This window comes from Pelodiscus sinensis, chromosome 24 (genome assembly GCF_052426305.1).
Source record: "Pelodiscus sinensis isolate ZL-2025 chromosome 24, ASM5242630v1, whole genome shotgun sequence".
Lineage (NCBI taxonomy): Eukaryota > Metazoa > Chordata > Testudines > Trionychidae > Pelodiscus > Pelodiscus sinensis.
The window spans coordinates 16,632,219-16,654,118 of record NC_143075.1 but is presented as its reverse complement, the minus strand read 5'-3'; the positions used below and the strand labels follow the sequence as shown (position 1 = coordinate 16,654,118).

Below are 21,900 nucleotides of genomic sequence, written 5' to 3'. Positions count from 1 at the left end.
GTCGCATTCCTCTGTCTAGTGCAGAGATCATGGACATTGGGAGCATCACCCTCAAACCTGAATAAGGTCCGTGATCTCCATCCTCCAGGCCTTGGCAAGCTCCTGGGAGGTGGCAGAATGCTCCTGGGGAGCAGTGGAGGGCTGGCTGCCAGTGGCTTGCTGGCTCATGTTTTGGGGCCACTGGATCAGTGGCAGTGACTGCTGGCTCTGGGCTGGCAGGCTTGGAGCTGGCACAGGCACTGTGGCCAGAGTCAACCCCTTTAAGGGCTCTGGGGAGGAGGAGGGAGAGGAGTGTTCTTGGTTGAGGCTGGAGTGGCCACTAGGGCACCCTGGGAAGGCTGGAGGCCCCCTATTTAGATGTAAGTGTCTACACAGCACTTATTTCGAAATAGCTATTTTGAATTTGGCATTATTCCTTGTAGAATGAGGTTTACCAAATTCAAAATAAGTGCTCCGCTATTTTGAATTAATTTCAAAATAGCTGTTTGGCTGTGTCGTAAAATTATTTTGAAATAACTTTTGCTGTGTAGACATACCCTAACAGATTTATTAGAGCATAAGCTTTTGTGGGTAAAACCAACTTCAATACAGTGGTTCAGTGGAGAGGGGAATTGCGGTGAGACTCAGGAGATGCTGGGTCTATCCCTAGCTCCAGCTGTAGCTAGCTATGTGAGTTTGGGCAAGTCACGGCACCTCTCTGTGCCTCAGTTTCCCCTTCTGTACTTGGGAGAGAAATGATAGCGATCTCTGTTGAGCTCCACAGATGAAAAGTGCTGTACAAGAGGTAGATATTATTACTAAAGGGACTCCATCAACCTCCAAATCAGGCTTCTGTCTGAAAATGCTGTAGTTTGAAGACCATTATCACGTCAGTGGGGAGACAGGGAATATTATTTGTGTGTGTGGTTGGGGGGGGTTGGGGGGAGAAATCATATGGTTTTCATTTCGTTGACTTGGAGTATCTGACAGCACTTCATGCCTAGTCTGCCATTTCTCTGAGAGCTTGCAGGGCTCTTTCACTCAGCATCCTGGGAAAGGACAATATTTTGAAACAGAGGAACATGTAAAAACCACAAAAATGGCCAGGAAGACTCAGGCGGCAGCGGAGGCCTGGACAGACTTTTTAAAGTGTTGAAAAATGGAATCTTTTTCAAGCTGAATATTATCACTGTCCCTTCCTCCCCAGTTCACAGCAACTGGGAATGGACCTTGGTTAACAGCAAGCTCGCTTTGCAAGGACTGTGTCTGTGTTTGCACAACAACTTGCATGATGGAACCTCTGTGTGCTCTATTAATTGGAATAAAATAGAATGCCTGAATCCTGGGAAGGGGAATTAACTCTTTTGTTTAACTTGACTATTCACAATGAGAGCCTGCTGAGCACCTGCAATGCAACTGAAATTAGTGGGAGATGCAGGGGCACAATGCTTGGGGAATTCGTGTGCTGAAAAACTCGTCCTTTGCTAATTTTGGTGTTCTAGGTATCCCATCTTTGCATATTGTTAAGTTTGCACAATAATAACTCTTCCAATTCATCTTTCTTTTGTTTTGCAACTTGGTTTTGTTAGTTTATTTTATATTCCATGTGTACAGAGGTCTTGCTCTGATGGCTGGGAGTCAAACAATCTAACTTCGATTCCTGGCTCTGCCTCTGTCAGTATGACCTTGGATACGTTTCTTAACCTTTAGCCTTCACTTTCTCCATCTGTACATTGGGCATAAAATCTGTGTGCATATGTCTACACTACAGAGTTTTGTCAGAAAAACAGCAGTTTTTCCAACAAAATTTGAGGAACATCCACACTGCAATTGCGTTCTTCTGCAAGAAAGATTTTTCCAGCATTGGTAATCCTCATTCTACGAAGAAGAAGCCTTTTTGTGAAAGAGCTCTTTCGGAAAAAGGTGTGTGTGGACAGGGAAGAGGGAGTTCTTTCAAAAGAAGAGGGAAGAGGAAAAAACACAGGTACCCTGGGCTATGTCTAGACTTTGTTGTATTTTTGAAAGAGAAAAATCAGTGGGAATTAGCATATCTTCTTCCGATCTCACTTTTGAAAGCGGGTCTTTCAAAAGTGAAAGTAGTCTGGACGCATTTTTTTCGGAATCCCTCCCCCCCTTTTTTGAAAAACCGCTCTTCCTTAAAAATGAGGTTTATGTGGTTTTTCAAAAAAGGGTGGGGTCCAAAAAAACCATGTCTGGACTACTTTCACTTTCAAAAGACCAGCTTTCAAAAGTGAGATCGGAAGAAGATATGCAAATTCCTGGAGAATTTGCATATCCTCGTTCGAAAATACAGCACAGTATAGACATACCCCTGGTGGCCGCTCCATCCATAGTTATCAAACTTACATGCATCAGTGTGGATACTCTCTTTCGAAAAAGCAGATCGCTTTTTCGATGCACTTTTGTAGTGTGGACGCTCTTTTGGAAGAAGCTTTTTTGGAAGATCTCTTCCGTAGCCTGTAAGAGAGGTGCTGAAATTCTGATTCTGTTACAGTTTGTAAAGCACTTTGAGATCCATGATTGAAAGTATCAGAGCAGGCTTTGATATATTTGTAGGGTGGGTAAACAACATATCTCCTCTCAATATGAATAGAAGTCATATGGCTGGACCCCATGCACTGCTTAGAAAATATCAACTATTATAATTATTTAATACTATACTTTTGTATTATGATGATTTATTAAATACTAGAGTTTCCTAAAATTTACTATTGTGTTATAATAATTATTACAACTTTTATAAACTTTTAATACTAGAACTGTCTCAAATTTTTAAAACCATTACAATTTCAAAGATAGTTTCATTCCACTTTCTTTTCAAATCCACCAGATTATTGTTTTCTTTTTCAAAATCTTCTGTGGAAAGTTTTAATTGACACTTTTTTCTGTCTTTCTCTGGGAAAATCAGAATGTGCTACAGCTAAACCTTTCGGCTGTGTCTACACTGCACCCCTTTTCCAGAAAAGGGATGCAGATGAGACAAGTCGGAATTGCAAATGCAGTGGGGATTTAAATTTTCCCCGCTCCATTTGCATGAACATGGCTGCCGCTTTTTTCCGGCTCGGGGCTTTGCCGGAAAAAAGCTCCAGTCTAGACGGGGATCTTTTGGAAAATAAAGCCTTTTCCGAAAGGTCCCTTATTCCTGATTTTAAGAGCAAAGCTCTGAGACGGAAAAAAAGCGGCAGCCATATTTATGCAAATGAAGCGGGGGGAATTTAAATCCCCGCTTCATTTGCAATTGCGATGTGTCTAATTTGCATCCCTTTTACGGAAAAGGGATGCAGTCTAGACACAGCCATGAAGAATAAAAAATAATAATCATGATCGAAATACCAGTTTTCATTAAAAAAAGTTTCCCTGAAAAAAAAATTATTTTACTACATGTTGACTTAAAGTGCTAAAACCCGAAAGTGAAGGAAATAAGTATGAGCTTTTCTGAACCTACCTCCTCGGTATCTAATTCCCTTAGGCTCCTTCATAAATTCCAACCTAGATTCTCTTAGCAAATCTAAGCTTCTTTGAATCGTGTTGGCAGGCTCTGTACACAATAGAATAAATTATCCTGGCTGTCAACATATTTCTCTCCTCACTGTAGATGTTGTTGTTGCTGTTTTTGAAAGCATGCTTATATAACCATGTCAGACTATTGGACTGAGTGATTATGTCATTATATCTGCAGCAAATATTTTGAATAAATATTAAATAATCCCACAAAGTTGTTAGCCCTTGTTAGCACTAGCAGCAAAAGCCAGCTGATTCCATAAGCAGGGCAGGGGGAGAGAGGTTTGGCTACTGCCATTCAACCCTTCTAAGGAGCAATTCATAATGTTCTATCGGGGAGAGATGCCACTTGCATAAATAAATGATTTAGCTGTAATGTTAGAAATCTCAAGGCACTGAGTCTTTTTAATCCCCGCTAGTTGGGAGATCATATGTACTGTTATACCTGGCCAAGGAGTAAGGCTGCCTGGGGAATGGGGGCCCACAGAGAATTTAGTCTTTCCTGAATGGTGGGGATTCCCCCTTATCTCTCTTTCCACCTGCTTGAGATGACGTTTCCACATTTGCCAACCCAAAGAGTTAGAAAATATCAAGTCTGGCCCCCAAGACGATCATGAGATGAAAAATTATGAGAATTTAGAAACTAATAATTGGTGGCTCCTTTTTATTTGGCCTCTGAAGTGGATTTTTAGCCACTAAGGTTCATATTGCCAAGGTTTTCTCTGCAACCATCAGGATGAGAAACTTGTTTATTTGGATTTTTATTGAAAGTGGTGATTCTCACATTTTCACGTGACCTCAGAGCTAGGGCTTTAGCAAATACCAAATACTATAAACAATGAGAAGTCCTGTGGCTTCTGATGAAGTGGGTCTTTGCCCACGAAAGCTTATACTGACAATAAGTCACTTGTGAGCATGAAACAACAAGAAGTCCTGTGGCACGTTATAGACTAACACAGTGTGGGTACGTCTAGACTACCGCGTTTTGTCGACGGAAGTTTTGTCGACAGATACTGTCGACAAAACTTCCGTCGACAATTTGCGTCCAGACACATGGAGTTCTGTCGACAAAGCAAGCCGCTTTGTCGACAGAACTCCGTAGTCTGGACGCAGTGTTACAGGCAATAACACCTTCTGTCAACAGAGTTCTGTCGACAGAAAGTGTTATGCCTCGTAAAATGAGGTATACCAGCGTCGACAAAACCGCGGAGTTCTGTCAACGTTATGTCGACAGAACTCCGTGGTAGTGTAGACGCTGGTATTGTTTTGTCGACAAAAGTCCACTTTTGTCGACAAAACTAGGTAGTCTAGACACACCCTGTTTCTCAAACTGTGCTCCGTGGAGCCCCTAGGGGCTCCGCGAGATATCTCCAGGGGCTCCGCGAAGTTTAATGTGGCCAACATCGATAGGTACAACACATACAATCAGTGGACCGCTGGGGCTCCGCATAAATTTTTATGCATGTAAAGGGCTTCGAAGCCCAAAAAGTTTGAGAACCGCTGGACTAACAGATATATTGGAGCATAAGCTTTCGTGGACAAAGAACCCACTTTGTCAGATGCATGTAGTGGAAATTCCAGAGGCAGGTATAAATATACAGGCACATGAAAAGAAAGGAGTACCAATCCTGAGGTCAATTCAGTCAAGGTCAATTCGGGACTTCTTGTTTATGAAGATTCAGACTACCCTTCTGATACTTGTCACCAAATAAAGTAAAACTTGTGATACAATTGTGAGAGATGACAGCACTACCTTTTTCTTTCCTCTGTGCCAGTCAGCCTCCAATACTGGGAACAGTCTAACCCCCACAGAACATAGGATGATAGGAATCAAACAAATTCAGAGCTTTGGTCCATCTGGTACAAATGCTGCATGAAACCTTGTAGTAGGTAAAATTCTTTTCAGGGACCTCAGTGGAATATAGGTGAGTCCCATAAACTCCATCCCAATTCAGCAAAGTGCTGAAGTATTTTCCTGGTGTTAAGTATGTGCTGAAGGGCCATTGAAGGTAATGGGAATTGAGGCTGGAAGCAGTTCTTTGCTGGATCAGGTCATTAAGTCTGTGATACGTCATGCTTACTTGGCCGCTCCATGAGGCCTGAGAATTTTGCTGCTACCAAAATGATGTGATATTCTGTTGTTGTTTCATAGACTAAGTTCCAAGGCCTTCTAGCTAACATGACTCTAGCCTGAAGTCTTGTTTTAAATGCTCAGGATCCATCCATGCTGGACAGTAGACTGCCTCACCAAATCGTATCTAACAAAGATGGCTTTTTAATCTGCTCAAGAAGCTGCGAGGAGTTGAGTTAATGTCAGACATATCTCTCTAGCCCTCCATGAGCCTGATACAAAAAGGCACATGATGCGAATGTATTTTCATCTTCTAACAACGGTTCGGTTATTCTGCTTGAGAAATGTGGTTAATGCCTCCTTCTGCTGTTTTTGTGCCTTGTCCAAATTTTGCAGAGGTGAAAAAGAAAGGCAGAGAGAGACATAAAATGCTTTTCTGTTTTTCATATGGACTTGAATGAGGGTTGGAGGAAATCTCTTGACAGGTTCCAAAGTGCCAAATCCCCAAACTCCAGCTGTGCCATTATTGAGACTCATTAGACCAAATCCTCAGGCATGCTGATCAGTTCTATTTCCTCCTGAAATTAATAGCAATTCTGTCCCTTCTCATTGCTGCCCGGGTGTTCCCCTCCTAGCACACTGCTCATTTAAATTCTGGCCCTGTAGCCGATCAACTGCTAGCTTAGTAACAGCCTCTCACATGGATCATCTGCTGGGCTTGAACCCTGGGCCTTAAATGGTAAAGCACAAACCTCCACTGCCTGAGCTAAAGAAGCAACTCACTTAGTCAGAAGAGGTTAACCACTAGAGGGGAGTTCAAGACACTGGCTACAACAGAGGTGGCCAAAACAGCCTCCGCGGGCCAGATTCGGCCTGTCAAGCAGGTTGATCCAGCCCACGGCCACCCTGCTGCTGACCCACCCACAGCCAATTGAGACCTGGGGACAGGAGAGTGTGCCAAGTCTCCTCCCCCTGCCAGGGGTGCATGGCACCAAAGGGAACCGCCAGCTGTTCAAAACATCTGGTGGTTCTCTCCTAGGAGTTGCGAGGAGGGGGACAGAGACTTCATGTGCTCCCACCACACCCCCAGGCCAATCATGGTATATGGGCAGGGAACACAGGAGGCCTCCTGAGCCCGCCCCTTCCACTTGAGGCCCCACCCCTTCCAGGGCATAGAATCATAGACTCATAGAACTGGAAGAGACCTCAGAAGGTCATCAAGTCCAGCCCCCTGCTCTAGGCAGGACCAATCCCAACTAAATCAACCCGGCCAGGGCTTTGTCAAGCCGAGACTTAAACACCTCTAGGGCTGGAGACTCCACTGCTTCCCTAGGTAACCCATTCCAGTGCTTCACTACCCTCCTAGTGAAATAGTTTCCCACGAAACGTGCAGCCCGCAATCACTTCAGAAATTTGTGAAGTGGCCTCCCTTCAAAAATTATAGCTCATCCCTGGTCTACAGGCATTTCATGCAGAAGTTGGTCCAGTTAAAGGTATTACCTCACCCACCATTTGTCTCTACAACGTTTTACATGCACCTCAACAAAAATGACACGCTAGGCTGAACAAAGAGGCATTTCCTGCTCCCCTATGACATGAGACTGGATAGGGAGATTTGGCAATGGGCTACAGAATGCATATTCTCTCTGATGGAACATAAACAGTCTGCATGATCATAACAGAAACCCAGACCACAGTAAAGGAACCAAAATGCCTAGTAGAATCTTCACATGTCCCAGGAAGAAAAATGGGCCCATTATGTTTTTCCTATTTTATACAAATTAGATCTTAAAACCATAAAATCACAAGGAGCTTACAATTTCATCGTTACTTCCTAAAAATGATGCTGCTTTGCACAGTAATTACATACCAAATTTGTTAGAGAACTATCAAGCTATAAAAGTGGCGGTAATGCGTTGCTATTTAATCACTGAATTGTAAATGAGTTTTCCTTTTTCCAGACTCAATGTAGCAAGTTGGTAGAATTAGGAGAACACTCTTTGGGCTGACTTTAATTTTTGTGTGTGAAATTTAGTGCCATTAATTTTCTCATCCATACAAACCACGTTTATCACGTTCAAGCCACAAAGGAAATCCATTCTGTATCGAGTCTATAATTTTTTGATTGTTTCCTTATATTAATTCTCATTCCCATGCCACAATAATGCCTTCTGCCATGATGGGCAAAAAAGAGATGAAGTAGGAAGCCAGTAGGACACTGGGGGTACATCTACACTGTTCAGTAATTTTAGAATAAGGTGTTCCAGAATAGTTATTCCAAAATACTTTAATTTGAAATAGCATGTCTACACTGCAGGGAAGCCTCAAAATTAGTCTGAGGCAGGCTTCCCTGATGTAGACATGCTATCTCGATTTAGAGCCCTAGGAGGAATAACTTAGAATGCTATTTCGAAATAGCAGAAGTGGTGCTATTTCTTTGTAGAATGAGGTTTACAGAAGTTGAAATAAGCCATCCATTATTTCGAAATGATTTCGAAATAACAGAATTTCTGTGTAGATGCTCGCATAGTTATTCTGAAATTATTTTGCTGTGTAGACACCAAAGCGATGTTGATGATAGAGGAGTTTTTCTCATAACTTTCCCCCTCCTCCTTTTCTCACCATTCCTACCATGCCCAAAATATTCCACGGTCAAAGGGCCTTTTATGTTGTCTGTGAAGTCTGGCCACACCGCACGGAATGTGGTCTCAAAAAGGGATGTTGCTATAGCCACAATGAAGTGCTATCTTGACAGAGACTGTTATAAATGGAAGCTATGGTCCCAGAGACCTAGCACAGGTTTAATGCAGAAATCACTGAGTTATCTCCAATGTTCATCGTGTTATGCAGCATATTCTTATGCCGTAATTGCCCTTCCATAGGCATTTGTCAGCAATTTTTCTTATGTCGGAGGCACGATTAGTTTGCACTTGGTGTGCCTGATCCAGCCTCCATATGACACTATGTCTATAGACAGGTATATTTGAGAGGTGCTTTAGCGATCATCCTGATTCTTGCCCTCCTCTTTGGCTGGTGGCTTCAATTGGTAGGTTGCTAGCAGCAATACTGCAAACTGCTGATATTAAACTGGGATTAATGAGGTAGTGTGATGAGGGTCCACTCACCACAGATGTCCTCCTTGTAGCTGTGTCTGGGAATTAGCATTTGCCCCATCTGTCACCCTATTCACCCAGAAGCCCCTCTCTGGCTATGTCTACATTGAGGGGTATCCTCAATGTATCCAGAGGTATCCCGGAAAAACTCTGCCATATCCAGGGAATGCATCTGTCCTTCCACTTTTTTTTGGCGGAAGAGCGGATGTGCTCTTACGGAAGCCCTGTCTTCCTCCTCCTATGAGGAAGAAAGGATTTTCCAAAAGAGGAGCCTTTTCCAAAATTTGGCCCAGTATAGATGGGCCAAATTTTGGAAAAGCCTCTTCTGAAAAAAAGAATTGGAAAAAGGTATGCAAATTGTGGAGAGAAATTTGCATACCTTTCCCCCCCAAAAAAATGTAGTGTAGACATAGCCTCTCTCCATGTCTTAGAGTACTCTCTTTTTGTGACCCAGACCTCCAGGCAGGTCAGTATGGAGTTACCTCTCTCTTCTGGGGTAACAAAGTCCCACTGCACAAGCTGTCCAGATGCCATTTCAGGCAGTTTTCTGTTCCATCTTAGAATCATACAAACATAGAATCCTAGGGTTGGAAGAGACCTTAGGAGGTCATTGAGTACAACCCCCTGCCCAAAACAAGACCAAACCCTGGCCTTAAAAACCTCTAGGGATGGAGATTCCATGCCTTCCCTAGGTAACCCATTCCAGAGCTTCACCACCCTCCTAGTGAAATAGTTTTTCCTAATATCCAACCTAGACCTCCCCCACTGCAACTTGAGACCATTGCTCCTCGATCTGTCATCTGTCACCACTGAGAACAGCCTCTCTCCATCCTCTTTGGTAGTTTAAGGCTGCTATCGAGTACCCCCTCACTCTTCTGTAGACTGAATAAGCCCAAATCCCTCAGCCTCTCCTCATAAGTCATGTGCTCCAGCCCCCTCATCATTGTTGTTGCCCTTCTGGTCCTGCGCCACTTTTCCAGCAGCTGGTAGGGGAACCTGCCCCCCCTTCCCTCCCCATTGCTCAGAGGTTCAGCCCAGGCATCCTCTGACTGGCAGTCCTGTTGTGCTCCATCTCAGACATGTTGCTCTTTCCCATGCTTGCATCTTACCCTACCCCACCTCCCTGTCTCCCTGCCTATCTCTGGGTTACCACTGAAGATTCTTCTGCTTCTTCCTCCAGATACTTCAATTTTTGTGGCCTCTCAGCATCTCTCACCTGTCAATTTCTAGCCTTCGGCTCTGAAATCCACCCCCTCCCTGGGCTACAGGGCCTAGTTTGAAATGTCTACATGGCTGGGTTGAAATGTTTACGTGACTAGTTTTCGTACTATAGCACAAACCCAAGTCTGTAGCCTGAGCTCTGAGTCTTGCTTCAGGGGCTTTTTGCTGGGTCTGGACAGACTCCTAAGTCCATAAATTACCTCATCACTATATTATCCGAGGGCCTCACAATCTTTAATGTATTTATCCTCACAAGGAAATGCTGAGAGTCCCAGTTTAGAGTGGTGAAGCTGGGGCACTGAAGCAGGAAAGCAGGAGATTTTAAGGCCCCCAACTCACCTTCATTTCAGTGATCACTGTTCCTTTCCCCCATGACACCAGCACCTCTCGTGCTATTGATTTCCATGAGAATTAGGGACCTAACAAAAATCTGGCCCTAAGTCTCACAGGGTATGTCTACACAGCAAAGTTATTTCAAAATAACAGCCCTTATTTCAAAATAACTTTCCTAGCATCTACACAGCCAAGCCACTATTTCAAAATAGAGGAGCACTTATTTCAAATTTGGTAAACCTCATTCCATGAGGAATAACACCAAATTTGAAATCGCTAATTCGAAATAAGTGCCCTGGTGGCCACTCCAGCCTCAACCAAGAACACTCCTCTCCCTCCCCTCCTCCCCGGAGCCCTTAAAGGGATTGACTCCGGCCACAGTGCCTGTGCCAGCTCCAAGACTGCCAGCCCAGAGCCAGCAATGACCACCCTGACCCAGTGGCCCCAAAACATGAGCCAGCAAGCCACTGGAAGCCAGCCCTCCACTGCTCCCCAGGAGCATTCTGCCACCTCCCAGGAGCTTGCCAAGGCCTGGAGGATGGAGATCACGGACCTTATTCAGGTTTGAGGGTGATGCTCCCAATGTCCATGATCTCTGCACTAAACAGAGGAATGCGACTGTCTATGGCAGGATAGCTGCCAGCTTGGCCACCAAAGGCCACATGCAAACCCAGGAGCAGGTTCGCATGAAAATCAAGTAGGTCCAGCGAGACCCCCACCCCTGAGCCCTGAGCTTCCCCTTCCCCTTCTTCCCCTTGCTTCCCCCTTCCAGCTCTCTCCTTCCAGGTTTCCCCCTCCCCTCTCCACCCTCTCTCCTTCCCTCTCCCCTCCCCTGTCCTCTCCCCTGCCTTCTTTCCCCAGTCTCACCAGAGTTTCATCCCCCCCCCCCCAGTTTAGTTACATAAAGACAGTTTGTGTTTATGAAAAAATGTGTATTTTATTTTACATCAGGAATGGGGGTTGGGGGGGTAAGTGGAAGGACATGAGGGAGGAATGAGGCACAAGCCCCCAGTGGGGCAGACCAGGGAGACTCTTAGTGCTCCTCAGGGTGGAAGCTCTCCCGCAGGGCCTCCTGGATACTGACAGCCCCCCAATGGACCTCCTGGATGGCAACCTGCAGAAAGTGCAGCCAGGCTCGTAGCAACGCATCCAAGAGAAGCACCAAAGTGCCCAGGGGTAGCTCCGGCTCCATGTTGCAGAGTGCTGTGGTGTCTTGAGTGAGGGCAACCAGAGCACGCAGAGACAAAATGCTTTGCTGTCCCTCATCGAGGTAGGCAAGCAAGCAGGGAAACCTGAGAACTGGCTGTCCAGCAGGGGTCCCCTTAAGCACAGGCCTCAGATAGCCTCAGACAGCAGCCACACAAAATAAATCCTGACCTGATACCCTGCCGGACCTGGTTCCGGATAGCCTTAAATGCAATTCAACGTCCACTCAGTGCGGATGCGCTATTTTGCAATTAACTATTTTGAAATAGCTTATTTTGAAATAACGCTGTAGTGTAGACATACACAGACATGAACTCAACTGGGGAATCAGCTCCTTTTTTTGTAGGTCGTCAGCCAGCACTCTATTCACTGACCCATCCTTCCTCTACTAGCCATTATACAGAACAGCTGTGATTTATTTGTGATGCTGTTTACAGTCTGAGAAGGTCTCGTAGGGTGTGTCTAGACTACCTAGTTTTGTCGACAAAAGTGGACTTTTGTCGACAAAACTATACCAGCGTCTACACTACCGCTGAGTTCTGTCGACATAACGTCGACAGAACTCAGCAGTTTTGTCGACGCGGGTATACCTCATTTTACGAGGCATTACACCTTCTGTCGACAGAACTCTGTCGACAGAAGGTGTTATTGCCTGTAACATTGCGTCCAGACTACGGAGTTCTGTCGACAAAGCAGCTTGCTTTGTCGACAGAACTCAATGTGTCTGGACGCTCTTTGTCGACGGAAGTTTTGTTGACAGTATCTGTCGACAAAACTTCCGTCGACAAAACGCGGTAGTCTAGACGTACCCATAGATCCAGAAAGGGCCATCATGATCATCTAGACCCATGGTGTCCAACCAGTTCTGAAGCAGTAGCCACTATAGTATAGTATAGTATAGTATAGTATAGTATAGTATAGTATAGTATAGTATAGTATAGTATAGTATAGCAAACCAGCCACACTTAACCAGCAAAATAGCCATATGTGGCTAGTGGCTAGCGTGTTGGACACCACAGATCTAGACTGATCTCCTGCACATAACAGGCCATAGAACCTCACCCACCTGCCTCTGTAACCTCTGGCTAGGTTGCTGAAATCTTCAAATCATGAGTTAAACTTCAAGTTACAGAGACTCCGCCATTTACTCAAGTTTAAGCAACTTATCATTAGAACCCTGCAAATCTGTGGCTATCCATTTTATACCTATGGGTATCCGCATCCATGGAGAAGGATTCAGTTATCTGCAGCTCATTTTTGCCGATATGACGCCAATGCAGATACAAAATTTTGTAACTGTGCAGGGCTCTACTTATAATCTTCACTAATTTCTCATGGCATGTGATTCTCCTTTCAATAATGCCTGCTATTTCTATGGAGGAATATTGGACTTAGTATAACCTTCTATGTTGAAAATGACATATTGACATATACAATTGTTGTAACGCACTTGAAGTGACAGTAATTTGAAGTTACAGCCATGTATACAAATCAATAACACTATCATATTGAGACAGAAAAACAAAAGATAAAAGTTCAAACCATGCAGATGAATACAAGATGGATTTTGGAAAATGGGGTGAATTATTTCAGTGAATACCAATTCACATTCTGAAGCCACTGCCATCCAAAGATTTTGAAGCATTTTATGAACCTGAGTTCAGACTCACTTTACTGTTGCAGGTAGAAAATTACAACCCTCATTTAACAGATAAGGAAATTGGGCTTAAAAAGCCTAAATTACCCACCCATGGTCTTGCATGAGGCCTATGGTAGAGCCAAGAATAGAAAACAGTTTTCCAGACTCCCATTCTGGTGGCCTAAGTAGAAGATATTGTTCCTTTCTATAGCTCCCACATTTGTGCACATTAGGGAAGAGGCTGAATTCAGAGTTGGCAATAATATGAAATTTCAATTGGTGGAATGGCATCCCTTCCTGTCAGGTCTGAAATTGGCCCAAGGCAAACATATAGGCTATGTCTACATTGCGCATTCTTGCGCAAGAAGCTATGCAAATGAGGCGTGGCAATAAATATCATTGCGCCTCATTTGCATACTTAATGAGCTGCCATTTTTGCAGTCTACACTGCTCCTTCTTGCACAAAAATCCCCTCTTGCGTAATAGCCATTCTGCCTGAAAATAAGTGGCAGAACGGCTCTCGCACAAGAAGGAGGGTTTGCGCAAGAAGGAGCAGTGTAGACAGCTTCTTCTTGCACAAAAGCTACTTGTGCAAAAATGGCAGCTCATTAGGTATGCAAATGAGGTGCAGCAATATTCATCGCCACACCTCATTTGCATATCTTCTTGCGCAAGAATGCGCAATGTAGACATAGCCATGAGGAACTGACCTTAGTAAATGACCTAAAGCAAGTATATGTGCCTGTTGCATCCTTCCTGCACACCTGTTATTCTCTCCTACGCAGGGGCAGCTCTAGAGTAGCTGCCAGCAACTGGCGCCCTAGGTGAACCATGCAATCGGCGCCCCCACCTCCAAACCCCACAATGATATTGAGCCACCATTTGGTGCCCCATTTAGCTTGATGCCCTAGGCGACCGCCTAGTTCACCTATATGGACGGGCCTCCCCTGCTCCTAAGTCACAGTTTTGACTCTCTGTGTTCACCAGCCACTTCCAACAGAGTTCTGAACTATCATCTGTTTCTAACTGTGAAAATTCTGTTCCCTGGTTGTATTCTGTGCTGAGCCTGGCAGGGAGAGAAAGGAAGGGAAAGAAAAAAAACCAGTGGCTGTTTATTATTAAGATTGGGTGAAAACTATGTTCCCAATAGAACTTCCTTCCAGTGACAATGTTGAAGGCACAGTATTGAAGTTTGTATATTTTTGTCCAGAAATGCTCCTGGATCTCTGACGTAGCTCAGGTGCAGGGATATGTCAGTTGTCAGGGCAACACCATGGGTTTGTTTCACGAATAATGGAGTGAATGGCGAGGCTGATTTCTGTGTCACAGCACTCTGCGGAGAAGGTGGAATGGGGCTGAGAGGCGACGGTGCTTATTATGCACCAGAAGCTCGGGAAGGGTTGTGATGGAGAGCGTGACATGGCAACATATACAAGAAAAGCCTGATTGCAGATCTTTCTGCAAAGGGCCCGTTTAAGCCTCCTGTGTAGGCTGAGCTATTTTAAACAGCAAGAGTTCTTGCTTCGAACTCCCAAAATGCAGCTGATTTGGGCCCACCTGCATGGTAGAGTTGCAGGGCTGTATCTCCCTCCTCTGATGGGACACACAGAAGGGAATAGAAGCAGTTTCTAGCCAGTAAATGCAGATGGGGAAGGACATGAGGTTTCCTTGCAGACCACAAGGACACAACTCATGTCCTAATACATGCTGTCCCCCTTCACCAGCAGAAGACAGTCTTTCCACAACAGGCGAAGCAGAGAAACCACCTGAGCTAATGGATGACCACATCTACCTTTTCATAATCTGCTCATGGCCAAGCCATTCAATATGTGGGACAATATTGACTCTGTTGAGGGCCCGGTACACACGTTATGCTCTTCAGTTAGCAGTGTCCCATCCTCAGTCTGCTGTAGGAGTGATTGCTCTTGTGCTTGGCAGGGGGGCGTTTCATTATGCAGCTCTTAGGGATGCAAAGAGGGAGAAAAAGAGAGGAGTAGAAAAGTCATCTCATACATCCTTGTCCTCCAAAACCCTTGAAGCCTTGAGTCAATTCTTATTCGGTCCTTACGCAGGCAAAAAGGTCTTGTGGCTTCACTGGGAATTTTGCCCGAGTGAGGACTGCGGAGACCGACACAATAGTAATAAGGAAAGGAAAACAGTTTGGTGACTTTTGTTATCACTAAAAGCCCATTGTTTTAATTTAAACATCTCACATGTACACGTGAACATAGACCTGGGAACTAAGGCGATGACTAGACTGCAAGCTTCTTTCAGAGGAAGCTTTTTCGGAAGAGATCTTCTGGAAAAGCTTATTTCGAAAGAGAGCATCTACACAAAAGCGCAATGAAAAAGCGATCTGCTTTTTCAAAAGATAGCGTCCACATTGATAGGACACTGTCTCGCATTTAAGTGGTGATTAGTCTGGATGGAGTAGCCACCAGGGCACCTGTGTTATTTCTTGGAGACCTCTTCTTGCAAAAGAACTCCCTCTTCTGAGTCCACACATGCCTCTTTCTGAAAAAGCTTTTTCAGAAAAAGGCTTCTTCCTTGTAGAATGAGGTTTACCGCCATCGGAAAAAAACCCTCCTTTCTTTTGACTTTCCGTCAAAAGAACTCAATGGCAGTGTGGACGCAAGTATTGTTCTCCCGGAAAAATGGCCATTTTTAAAAAAAAACGCTGCAGTGTAGATGCACCCCGGTATTGGGATGCCACAGCTCCTCCAGGTTTTATGCAGGGTTCCACGGCCAGCTCTGCAGCTGGCATCCCAGCTGCTGCCCCGCACCCAGGGCTCTGCTACCCCGCTCACTCCGGTCCCAGTTTCAGCTCCCTTACCCCGTCTGGATCCCCCGCTCTCCTGGAGCCACGGCCCTGCTCTATCTCGGGATAGGAGAAGTAAACAGAGGTGTGGGAGCTGGCTTTCAGCACCCCCACTATTAAAAATGTTCCAGCACCTGTGGGCATGGGAGAATTTGCAGCTCAAACGCTGCAGCACTGCACTAAGGCATGACAACCGAGAAACGAGTCACTCTCCCGGAAAACACCAGCAACCTGAGCAAATCATTCATCATGAATTGGGTTGAAATGTGTTGCCTCTCCCTCTCTCTCTGTGTGCTCACAGAATGTCCGTGAACAGCTTCTGACTTTCTCTGATTTATTCAATATGCAAAATTATTTGGAAATCTTCTCCCTAATGTTGTTTACACTGCCGCTCAATATTTGAAATCTGAAGTTCAAGCTGTGTGGCTTAGTTGAGATTGGTCACCTGCTACATCCCATGGCATTGCATCTGTTCCTGGTGGAGGAGTGTAACTCTTCTGAGCTCTTTAAGGCACAGGCTGTCATTTGTACGTGGCCTCCCTCCCAAGGGTACCTCAGCATGGTTAGCTATTAGGTGCTACTACAAATACATGTTTAAGTATAATAAATAATTGCAATCAGGTTTCTTGGGTGAACACACAGAGAGAGAGAATTTAAAAATCATTTTCTGTGAGTATTCAAGCTTCAAATTCATTTTCTGTGAATGTTCATGTAAAACTCCTTTGCACAGGAAACGAATATAAGAGAGATGCAAATATGAGTAGAGCAAATTTTCCTGAGAGTTCTAATGAATATTCAGACCTTTTTTTTTTTTTTGCTTTATTTATTCAGCTTTGCTCTAAACATCTCGGTTCAGTTCAAGTTTAACAAGGTGCAAATTTCAAAGGTGTACAAATCTTTCCTTTGTATTCATTTAAAGGAAGATGCAGCAGATATGGAAAATTGTTTTAAATATACTTTATCTTGGGAAGTAATCCCTTCCGTTCCAAGAAATGACATTACCACATAGATTCACAGCCACATTCCAGCACATATGAAACCTTTAAGGCTGCGATCTTTCAAAGCTGCCTGAGAGAGTTAGGTGCTAAACTCCTTTTGAAATTCTCAATCTTAAATGTATAAGGTGAAAACCTGGTCCCATTAATGTGACTAGCAAAAATCCCATTAGCTTTAGGAATTCCCCTCTACTTGCTTACACTTGCTTTGGTGTGGCACCCTTCTCTACACACAGCTATCACATTGCCTCCAGTTCATCTCCTTTATGCGTTCCCTACTGAACTGCCTGGATTTGAAAGTCTATTCCACCAGAGGGGTAGCTGAGTTACTCTGTAATTGAAAAAACTTTAAAAACAACTAATAGTCTTGCAGCACCTTAAAGACTAACAAAACATCCAGATGGTATCATGAGTTTTTGTGGGCACAACCCACTTCTTCAGATGAATGGACTATTTAAAGTCCAAATCCAAGAATAAATAAGGAAAGGGGGGAGAGAAAGGAAGGTGAAAAAAACAGTGAATTAGAGTGTTCAAGTTATAAGAAGCTGACATAAGTTGCCACATATGGTAACTTTCAAAATTCAGTCTGGCTTCACATCTTTACAAGAACAAATCATACGGGATGGATTTACATACGATTTGTGGTGTTTGCTGGAGAGCATCACTTTTTTTCTCTCTTTAAAGATGAAGGGTTTAGAATTAGATTACAATCTGTGATTTGCATCCATTTCTCTTCTCATCTTTGATGTGGTGGTGGCCTTAATTATTAGCATGATAGGGGAACTTACAGGCCAGAGGCTCTTTCTTTATTCAAACCCAAGTCTACATATTGAAGGCTTTGGGGTTATGATGTCCGTTTCCCTCTCAGACAGTGGCTGTGCTGTGCTGTTTTGACTCTTGCTCCTGATTCGATATCTGTCCTAGAATTGAAAGAAATTGCAGATTAGCAAAAATGAAGCAGCAGGATAATAATGACACTTTTCTACCAAATACCCTAAAGTAAACTCATACTAGTTTTTTTCACAGAAGATAAAATGTTTATTTTAAAATATGCAACTTGGTACAAGTAAATTTAGAGTAACTGCTAATTTGGTCAATGCCAAGGAAGGCAAATTTTCATCTTAAATTGGGCTAGTTCAAATTATTAATTGTTAGATTTAACCCTGAGTCTTCACTGACTGGAACTTTAGGCAACTGTTCTGAGGACTTAAATCAGGCCCTATGTTGAGAAATATATTTAAAACACTTTTCCTTATCTTCTACTAACAATCCTTGAAACTAATACAAGGGAAAGATTTGTACATCTTTAAAACTTGCACCTTGTTAAGTTTGAACTGAACTGAGATGTTTATATAACAAAACAGAATGAATACTGCAAAAAAAACAAAACAACTCTGAACGTTCGTTAGAACCCGTAAAAAAATTTGCTCTAGTCACCTTTGCATCTCATATTTGGTTCCTACACTGGCCCTTTGTATATTGCTGTATAATGCCTAGGGCCCTACCAAATTCACAGCTTTGCAAAACATGTCACAGAGGCTGTGTCCAGACTCAGGGGCTTTTTCGAAAAAAGTAGCCTTTTTTCGAAAAAACCTCACCTGCGTCTAGACTGCAGCCGCGTTCTTTCGAAATTAAATCGAAAGAACGCGGCTTTTCTTTCGATGGCGGTAAACCTCATTTCACGAGGAAGAACGTCTTCTTTTGAAAGTTCCTCTTTCGAAAGAAGGCGTTCTTCAATGTAAATAGGGCTTCTTCGAAAGAGAGCATCCAGACTCACTGGATGCTTTCTTTCGAAAAAGCAAGCTGCTTTTTCGAAAGTTCAACGTGCAGTCTAGACGCTCTCTTTCGAAAGAGGCTCTTTCGAAAGTATCTTTCGAAAGAGCCTCTTTCGAAAGAGGCTTGCAGTCTAGACATAGCCAGAGTGTGAAATCTGGCTTTTGTGCATTTTTACCCTGTACTATTCAGATTTCATGGAGGAGACCAGTGTTTCTCAAATCGGGGATTCTGGCTCAAAAGGAAGTTGCAAAGAGTTCACAAGGTTATTTTAGGGGAATTATGGCATTACCATCCTTATTTCTGCACTGTCTTCAGGGCTGGGAAGCTGGAGAGCGGTGGTTGTAATGTTGGCTGGGTGCCCAGCTGTGAAGGCAACATCCTGCCATCTGCAGGGTATAAGTAAGGGTGTCAGTACCCTACCCATGTTGCCCTTGCTTCTGTACTGCTGCTTTCAGAGCGGGGCATCTGGTGAATGGCAGCCACTGACTAAGGTCCCAGCTCTGCAAGCAGCAGTGAAGAAATAAGGGTGACCGCACCCCACCCCATCCCACCCCGCCCCCCTTACGTCTGTGCTGCTGCTTGCCTTCAGAGCAGGGCTCCCAGCCAGCAGACACTGCTCTCCAGCTATCCAGCTCTGAAGGCAACAGCAGCACAGAAGTCAGGATAGCAGGGCTGCAGCCCCCCTGCAATTACCTTGCAATCCTCACACACCTCCTTTTTGAGTCAGGAGCGCTCCAATTACAACACCGTGACATTTCAGATTTAAATAGCTGAAATCGTGAAATTTACCATTTTAAAACTCCTATGGCCGTGAAATGGACCAAAATGGACCGTGAATTTGGTAGGCTCCTAATGATGTACAATAAGGCTCTAGACTAGGACCCAGCTTCCCGGTTATACTCCTGGGATCTGGAAGCCTCGGCTGCCTGGCCCTCAGAAGAGAGGGCCCTCTGGAAGAGAGTTGGCCTACAGATCACAGCTGGAAATGGCCCCAGCAGATCTTTCCTGAAGTGTCCAGGACACAGCTAGCTCTCGCGGAAGACCTGGGAGGAGACAGGTCACCAAGCTCCATCCCAACACGGAGAAAGCAGACGGGCAAAAGAGTCCATGTGATTTGAGATGTCTTAGTTCTTCCAGGCCCATCTTGAATGTATCCTGTGTTGCTCGGGTCCTTAACTTAAATAAGTTATTTTGTTTCTCTTCATTTAAATCATTGCTCTGGGATGGGGATGGGGAAGAGGAGTACAAGTATGCAGGCTGCCCCCAGAAGCAAGGACCACCCCAACCCTCACTCATTGCAGTGTCTTTGGACATTTAGGCTATGTCTATACTGCACAGTTATTTCAGAATAAACTATTCCGGAATAATTATTCTGAAATAGTTTATTTTGAAATAGCACATCTATACTACAATAGCAGCTCCAGCGGGTACATCAAGGGGAGAAGTGCATGTCCCCTGGCTGAGAGATAGGCAAACACACACACACACAAACAGATAAACTCTCTGAAATCTATAGTAAATAGGTGTCCCTTTCTTCACCTCTGCCCCCTGCTGGCCCAATGAGTTTATAGCTGTCCTGGTCCCCGTCTCTTGTCCTTGCTGCCCCCGGGGCCATTCTGCAATATAACTCTCTCCTGCCGGACCCCTCCCTTTCCATTTTATGAGAAACAATCAAATTCCAGGCTCATCCCATTATCCTGGCACAGACAAACCCGGATCTTGCTTTCGGTTATGATAAGAGGAAGCCGCCTACCAAATTTGGTGACACTAGCTCTTACTGTTTAGGAGGAGTCCTTGAACAAACAGACTCACAGACAGATAGACAGACGGACACACATTTCTAAAATGTACAGTAACACTGTTAAAAAAACAATGACTAGTCCTGTAGCATCTTAGAGACTAACACTGTGTCATTACTCAAAGAGCTGCTTGTATATGCTAAGGTTTAATAATCAATATATATTCTTCTAATCTAAAGGAATTCATCCAGCTTTGTTGTTTCAGAATGATATCACTAAGGTGAGGTCTACTCTGTAGGGTGATGGTCAGCTTAAGGTATACAACTCCAGCTACATAAATAACATAGCTGCAGTAAACGTACCTTAAGTCAACTTTGGTGCCGTCTCCACAGTGAGAGGTCGATGTGAGAAATGCTCCCATCAACTACCCTTACTCCTCGTGACAGTGAGGAGTACCAGTGCTGACGGGTGCACCTTCAGTATTTGATTTAGCGGGTCTTTACTAGATCTGCTAAATTGAACCCCGGAAGATCAATCGCCAAAGCATCAATCCTCCAATAAGTGGAGAAATGGCCTAAAAGGATCAATCTTTGGGCTTAGTTATTCTTTTCAAGATTTTCTTTTGCAAAACATCGTTTATAAATTAGGTGGCTAGATATGAGAGGAAAGGAGATTATAATCTAGTATTTGGATCAGGGGACAAGAAACCAAGATTTCTGAGAAGACCTGGGTGATTTTTTTGGCAAAACTTTTCAGTGAAAAATTTAAATTTTGTGACACCAAAATATGTTGCAAAGGTGTTGGTTGAATTATACATTTTGGAAATAACAGCAATCTGCAAAAAAGGAAAGATTGTCTTTGGACATTTAGGCTATGTCTACACTGCACAGTTATTTTGGAATAAACTATTCTGGAATAGTTATTCCAAAATAGCTTATTTTGAAATAGCACGTCTACACTGCAGGGACGCCTCAAAATTAGTCTGAGGCAGGCTTCCCTAATGTAGACATGCTATCTCGATTTAGAGCCCCAGGAGGAATGACTTAGAATGGTGCTAGTGAGGGGCTATTTCGAAATAGCAGCAGTGCAGCATCTACACACGCCTTATTTTGAAATAGCTATTTTGGAATAGGCATTATTCTTCATAGAAAGAGGTTTACAGAACTTGGAATAAGCCATCCATTATTTAAAAATTATTTTGAAATAACAGAATTGCTGTGTACCCGCTCTCATAGTTATTTTGAAATAACAGCCGTTATTCCGAAATAACTTTTCTGTGTAGACACACTCTTAGGGCATATCTACCCTGGGCATGTCCACACTTCCAAGCCTGTTATTTTGAAATAATGGGCTTGTTATTTTGAAATAATAACTCCTGCTTGTGAAGAGGAATATGCTTATTTTGAAATAGTTATTTCAGGAGTTATTTTAAATAACTTATTTAGAAATAACCTAGTAGTGTAGACGTAGCTTTAGAGATCAAGACCT

General features: G+C 43.8%; 1 protein-coding gene and 1 long non-coding RNA gene across 3 annotated transcripts in view; one reads left to right on the top strand and one right to left on the bottom strand.

Annotated features, from left to right (window-relative positions):
- Window positions 1–21,900, top strand: part of KAZN (kazrin, periplakin interacting protein) — an 844,711-nt gene that overhangs the window by 324,982 nt on the left and 497,829 nt on the right. The window lies entirely within an intron of this gene.
- LOC102462858 (uncharacterized) overlaps window positions 1–21,900 on the bottom strand; it is an 81,623-nt gene that overhangs the window by 16,332 nt on the left and 43,391 nt on the right. Inside the window, exon 5 of one of the 2 annotated variants that reach the window (XR_016347794.1) lies at window positions 17,686–17,817. This is a non-coding gene — a long non-coding RNA (uncharacterized LOC102462858). Of the gene's footprint in view, window positions 1–16,704; window positions 17,818–21,900 lie in introns of those variants that run through there. The other variant, XR_012897316.2, reaches the window with a different exon arrangement.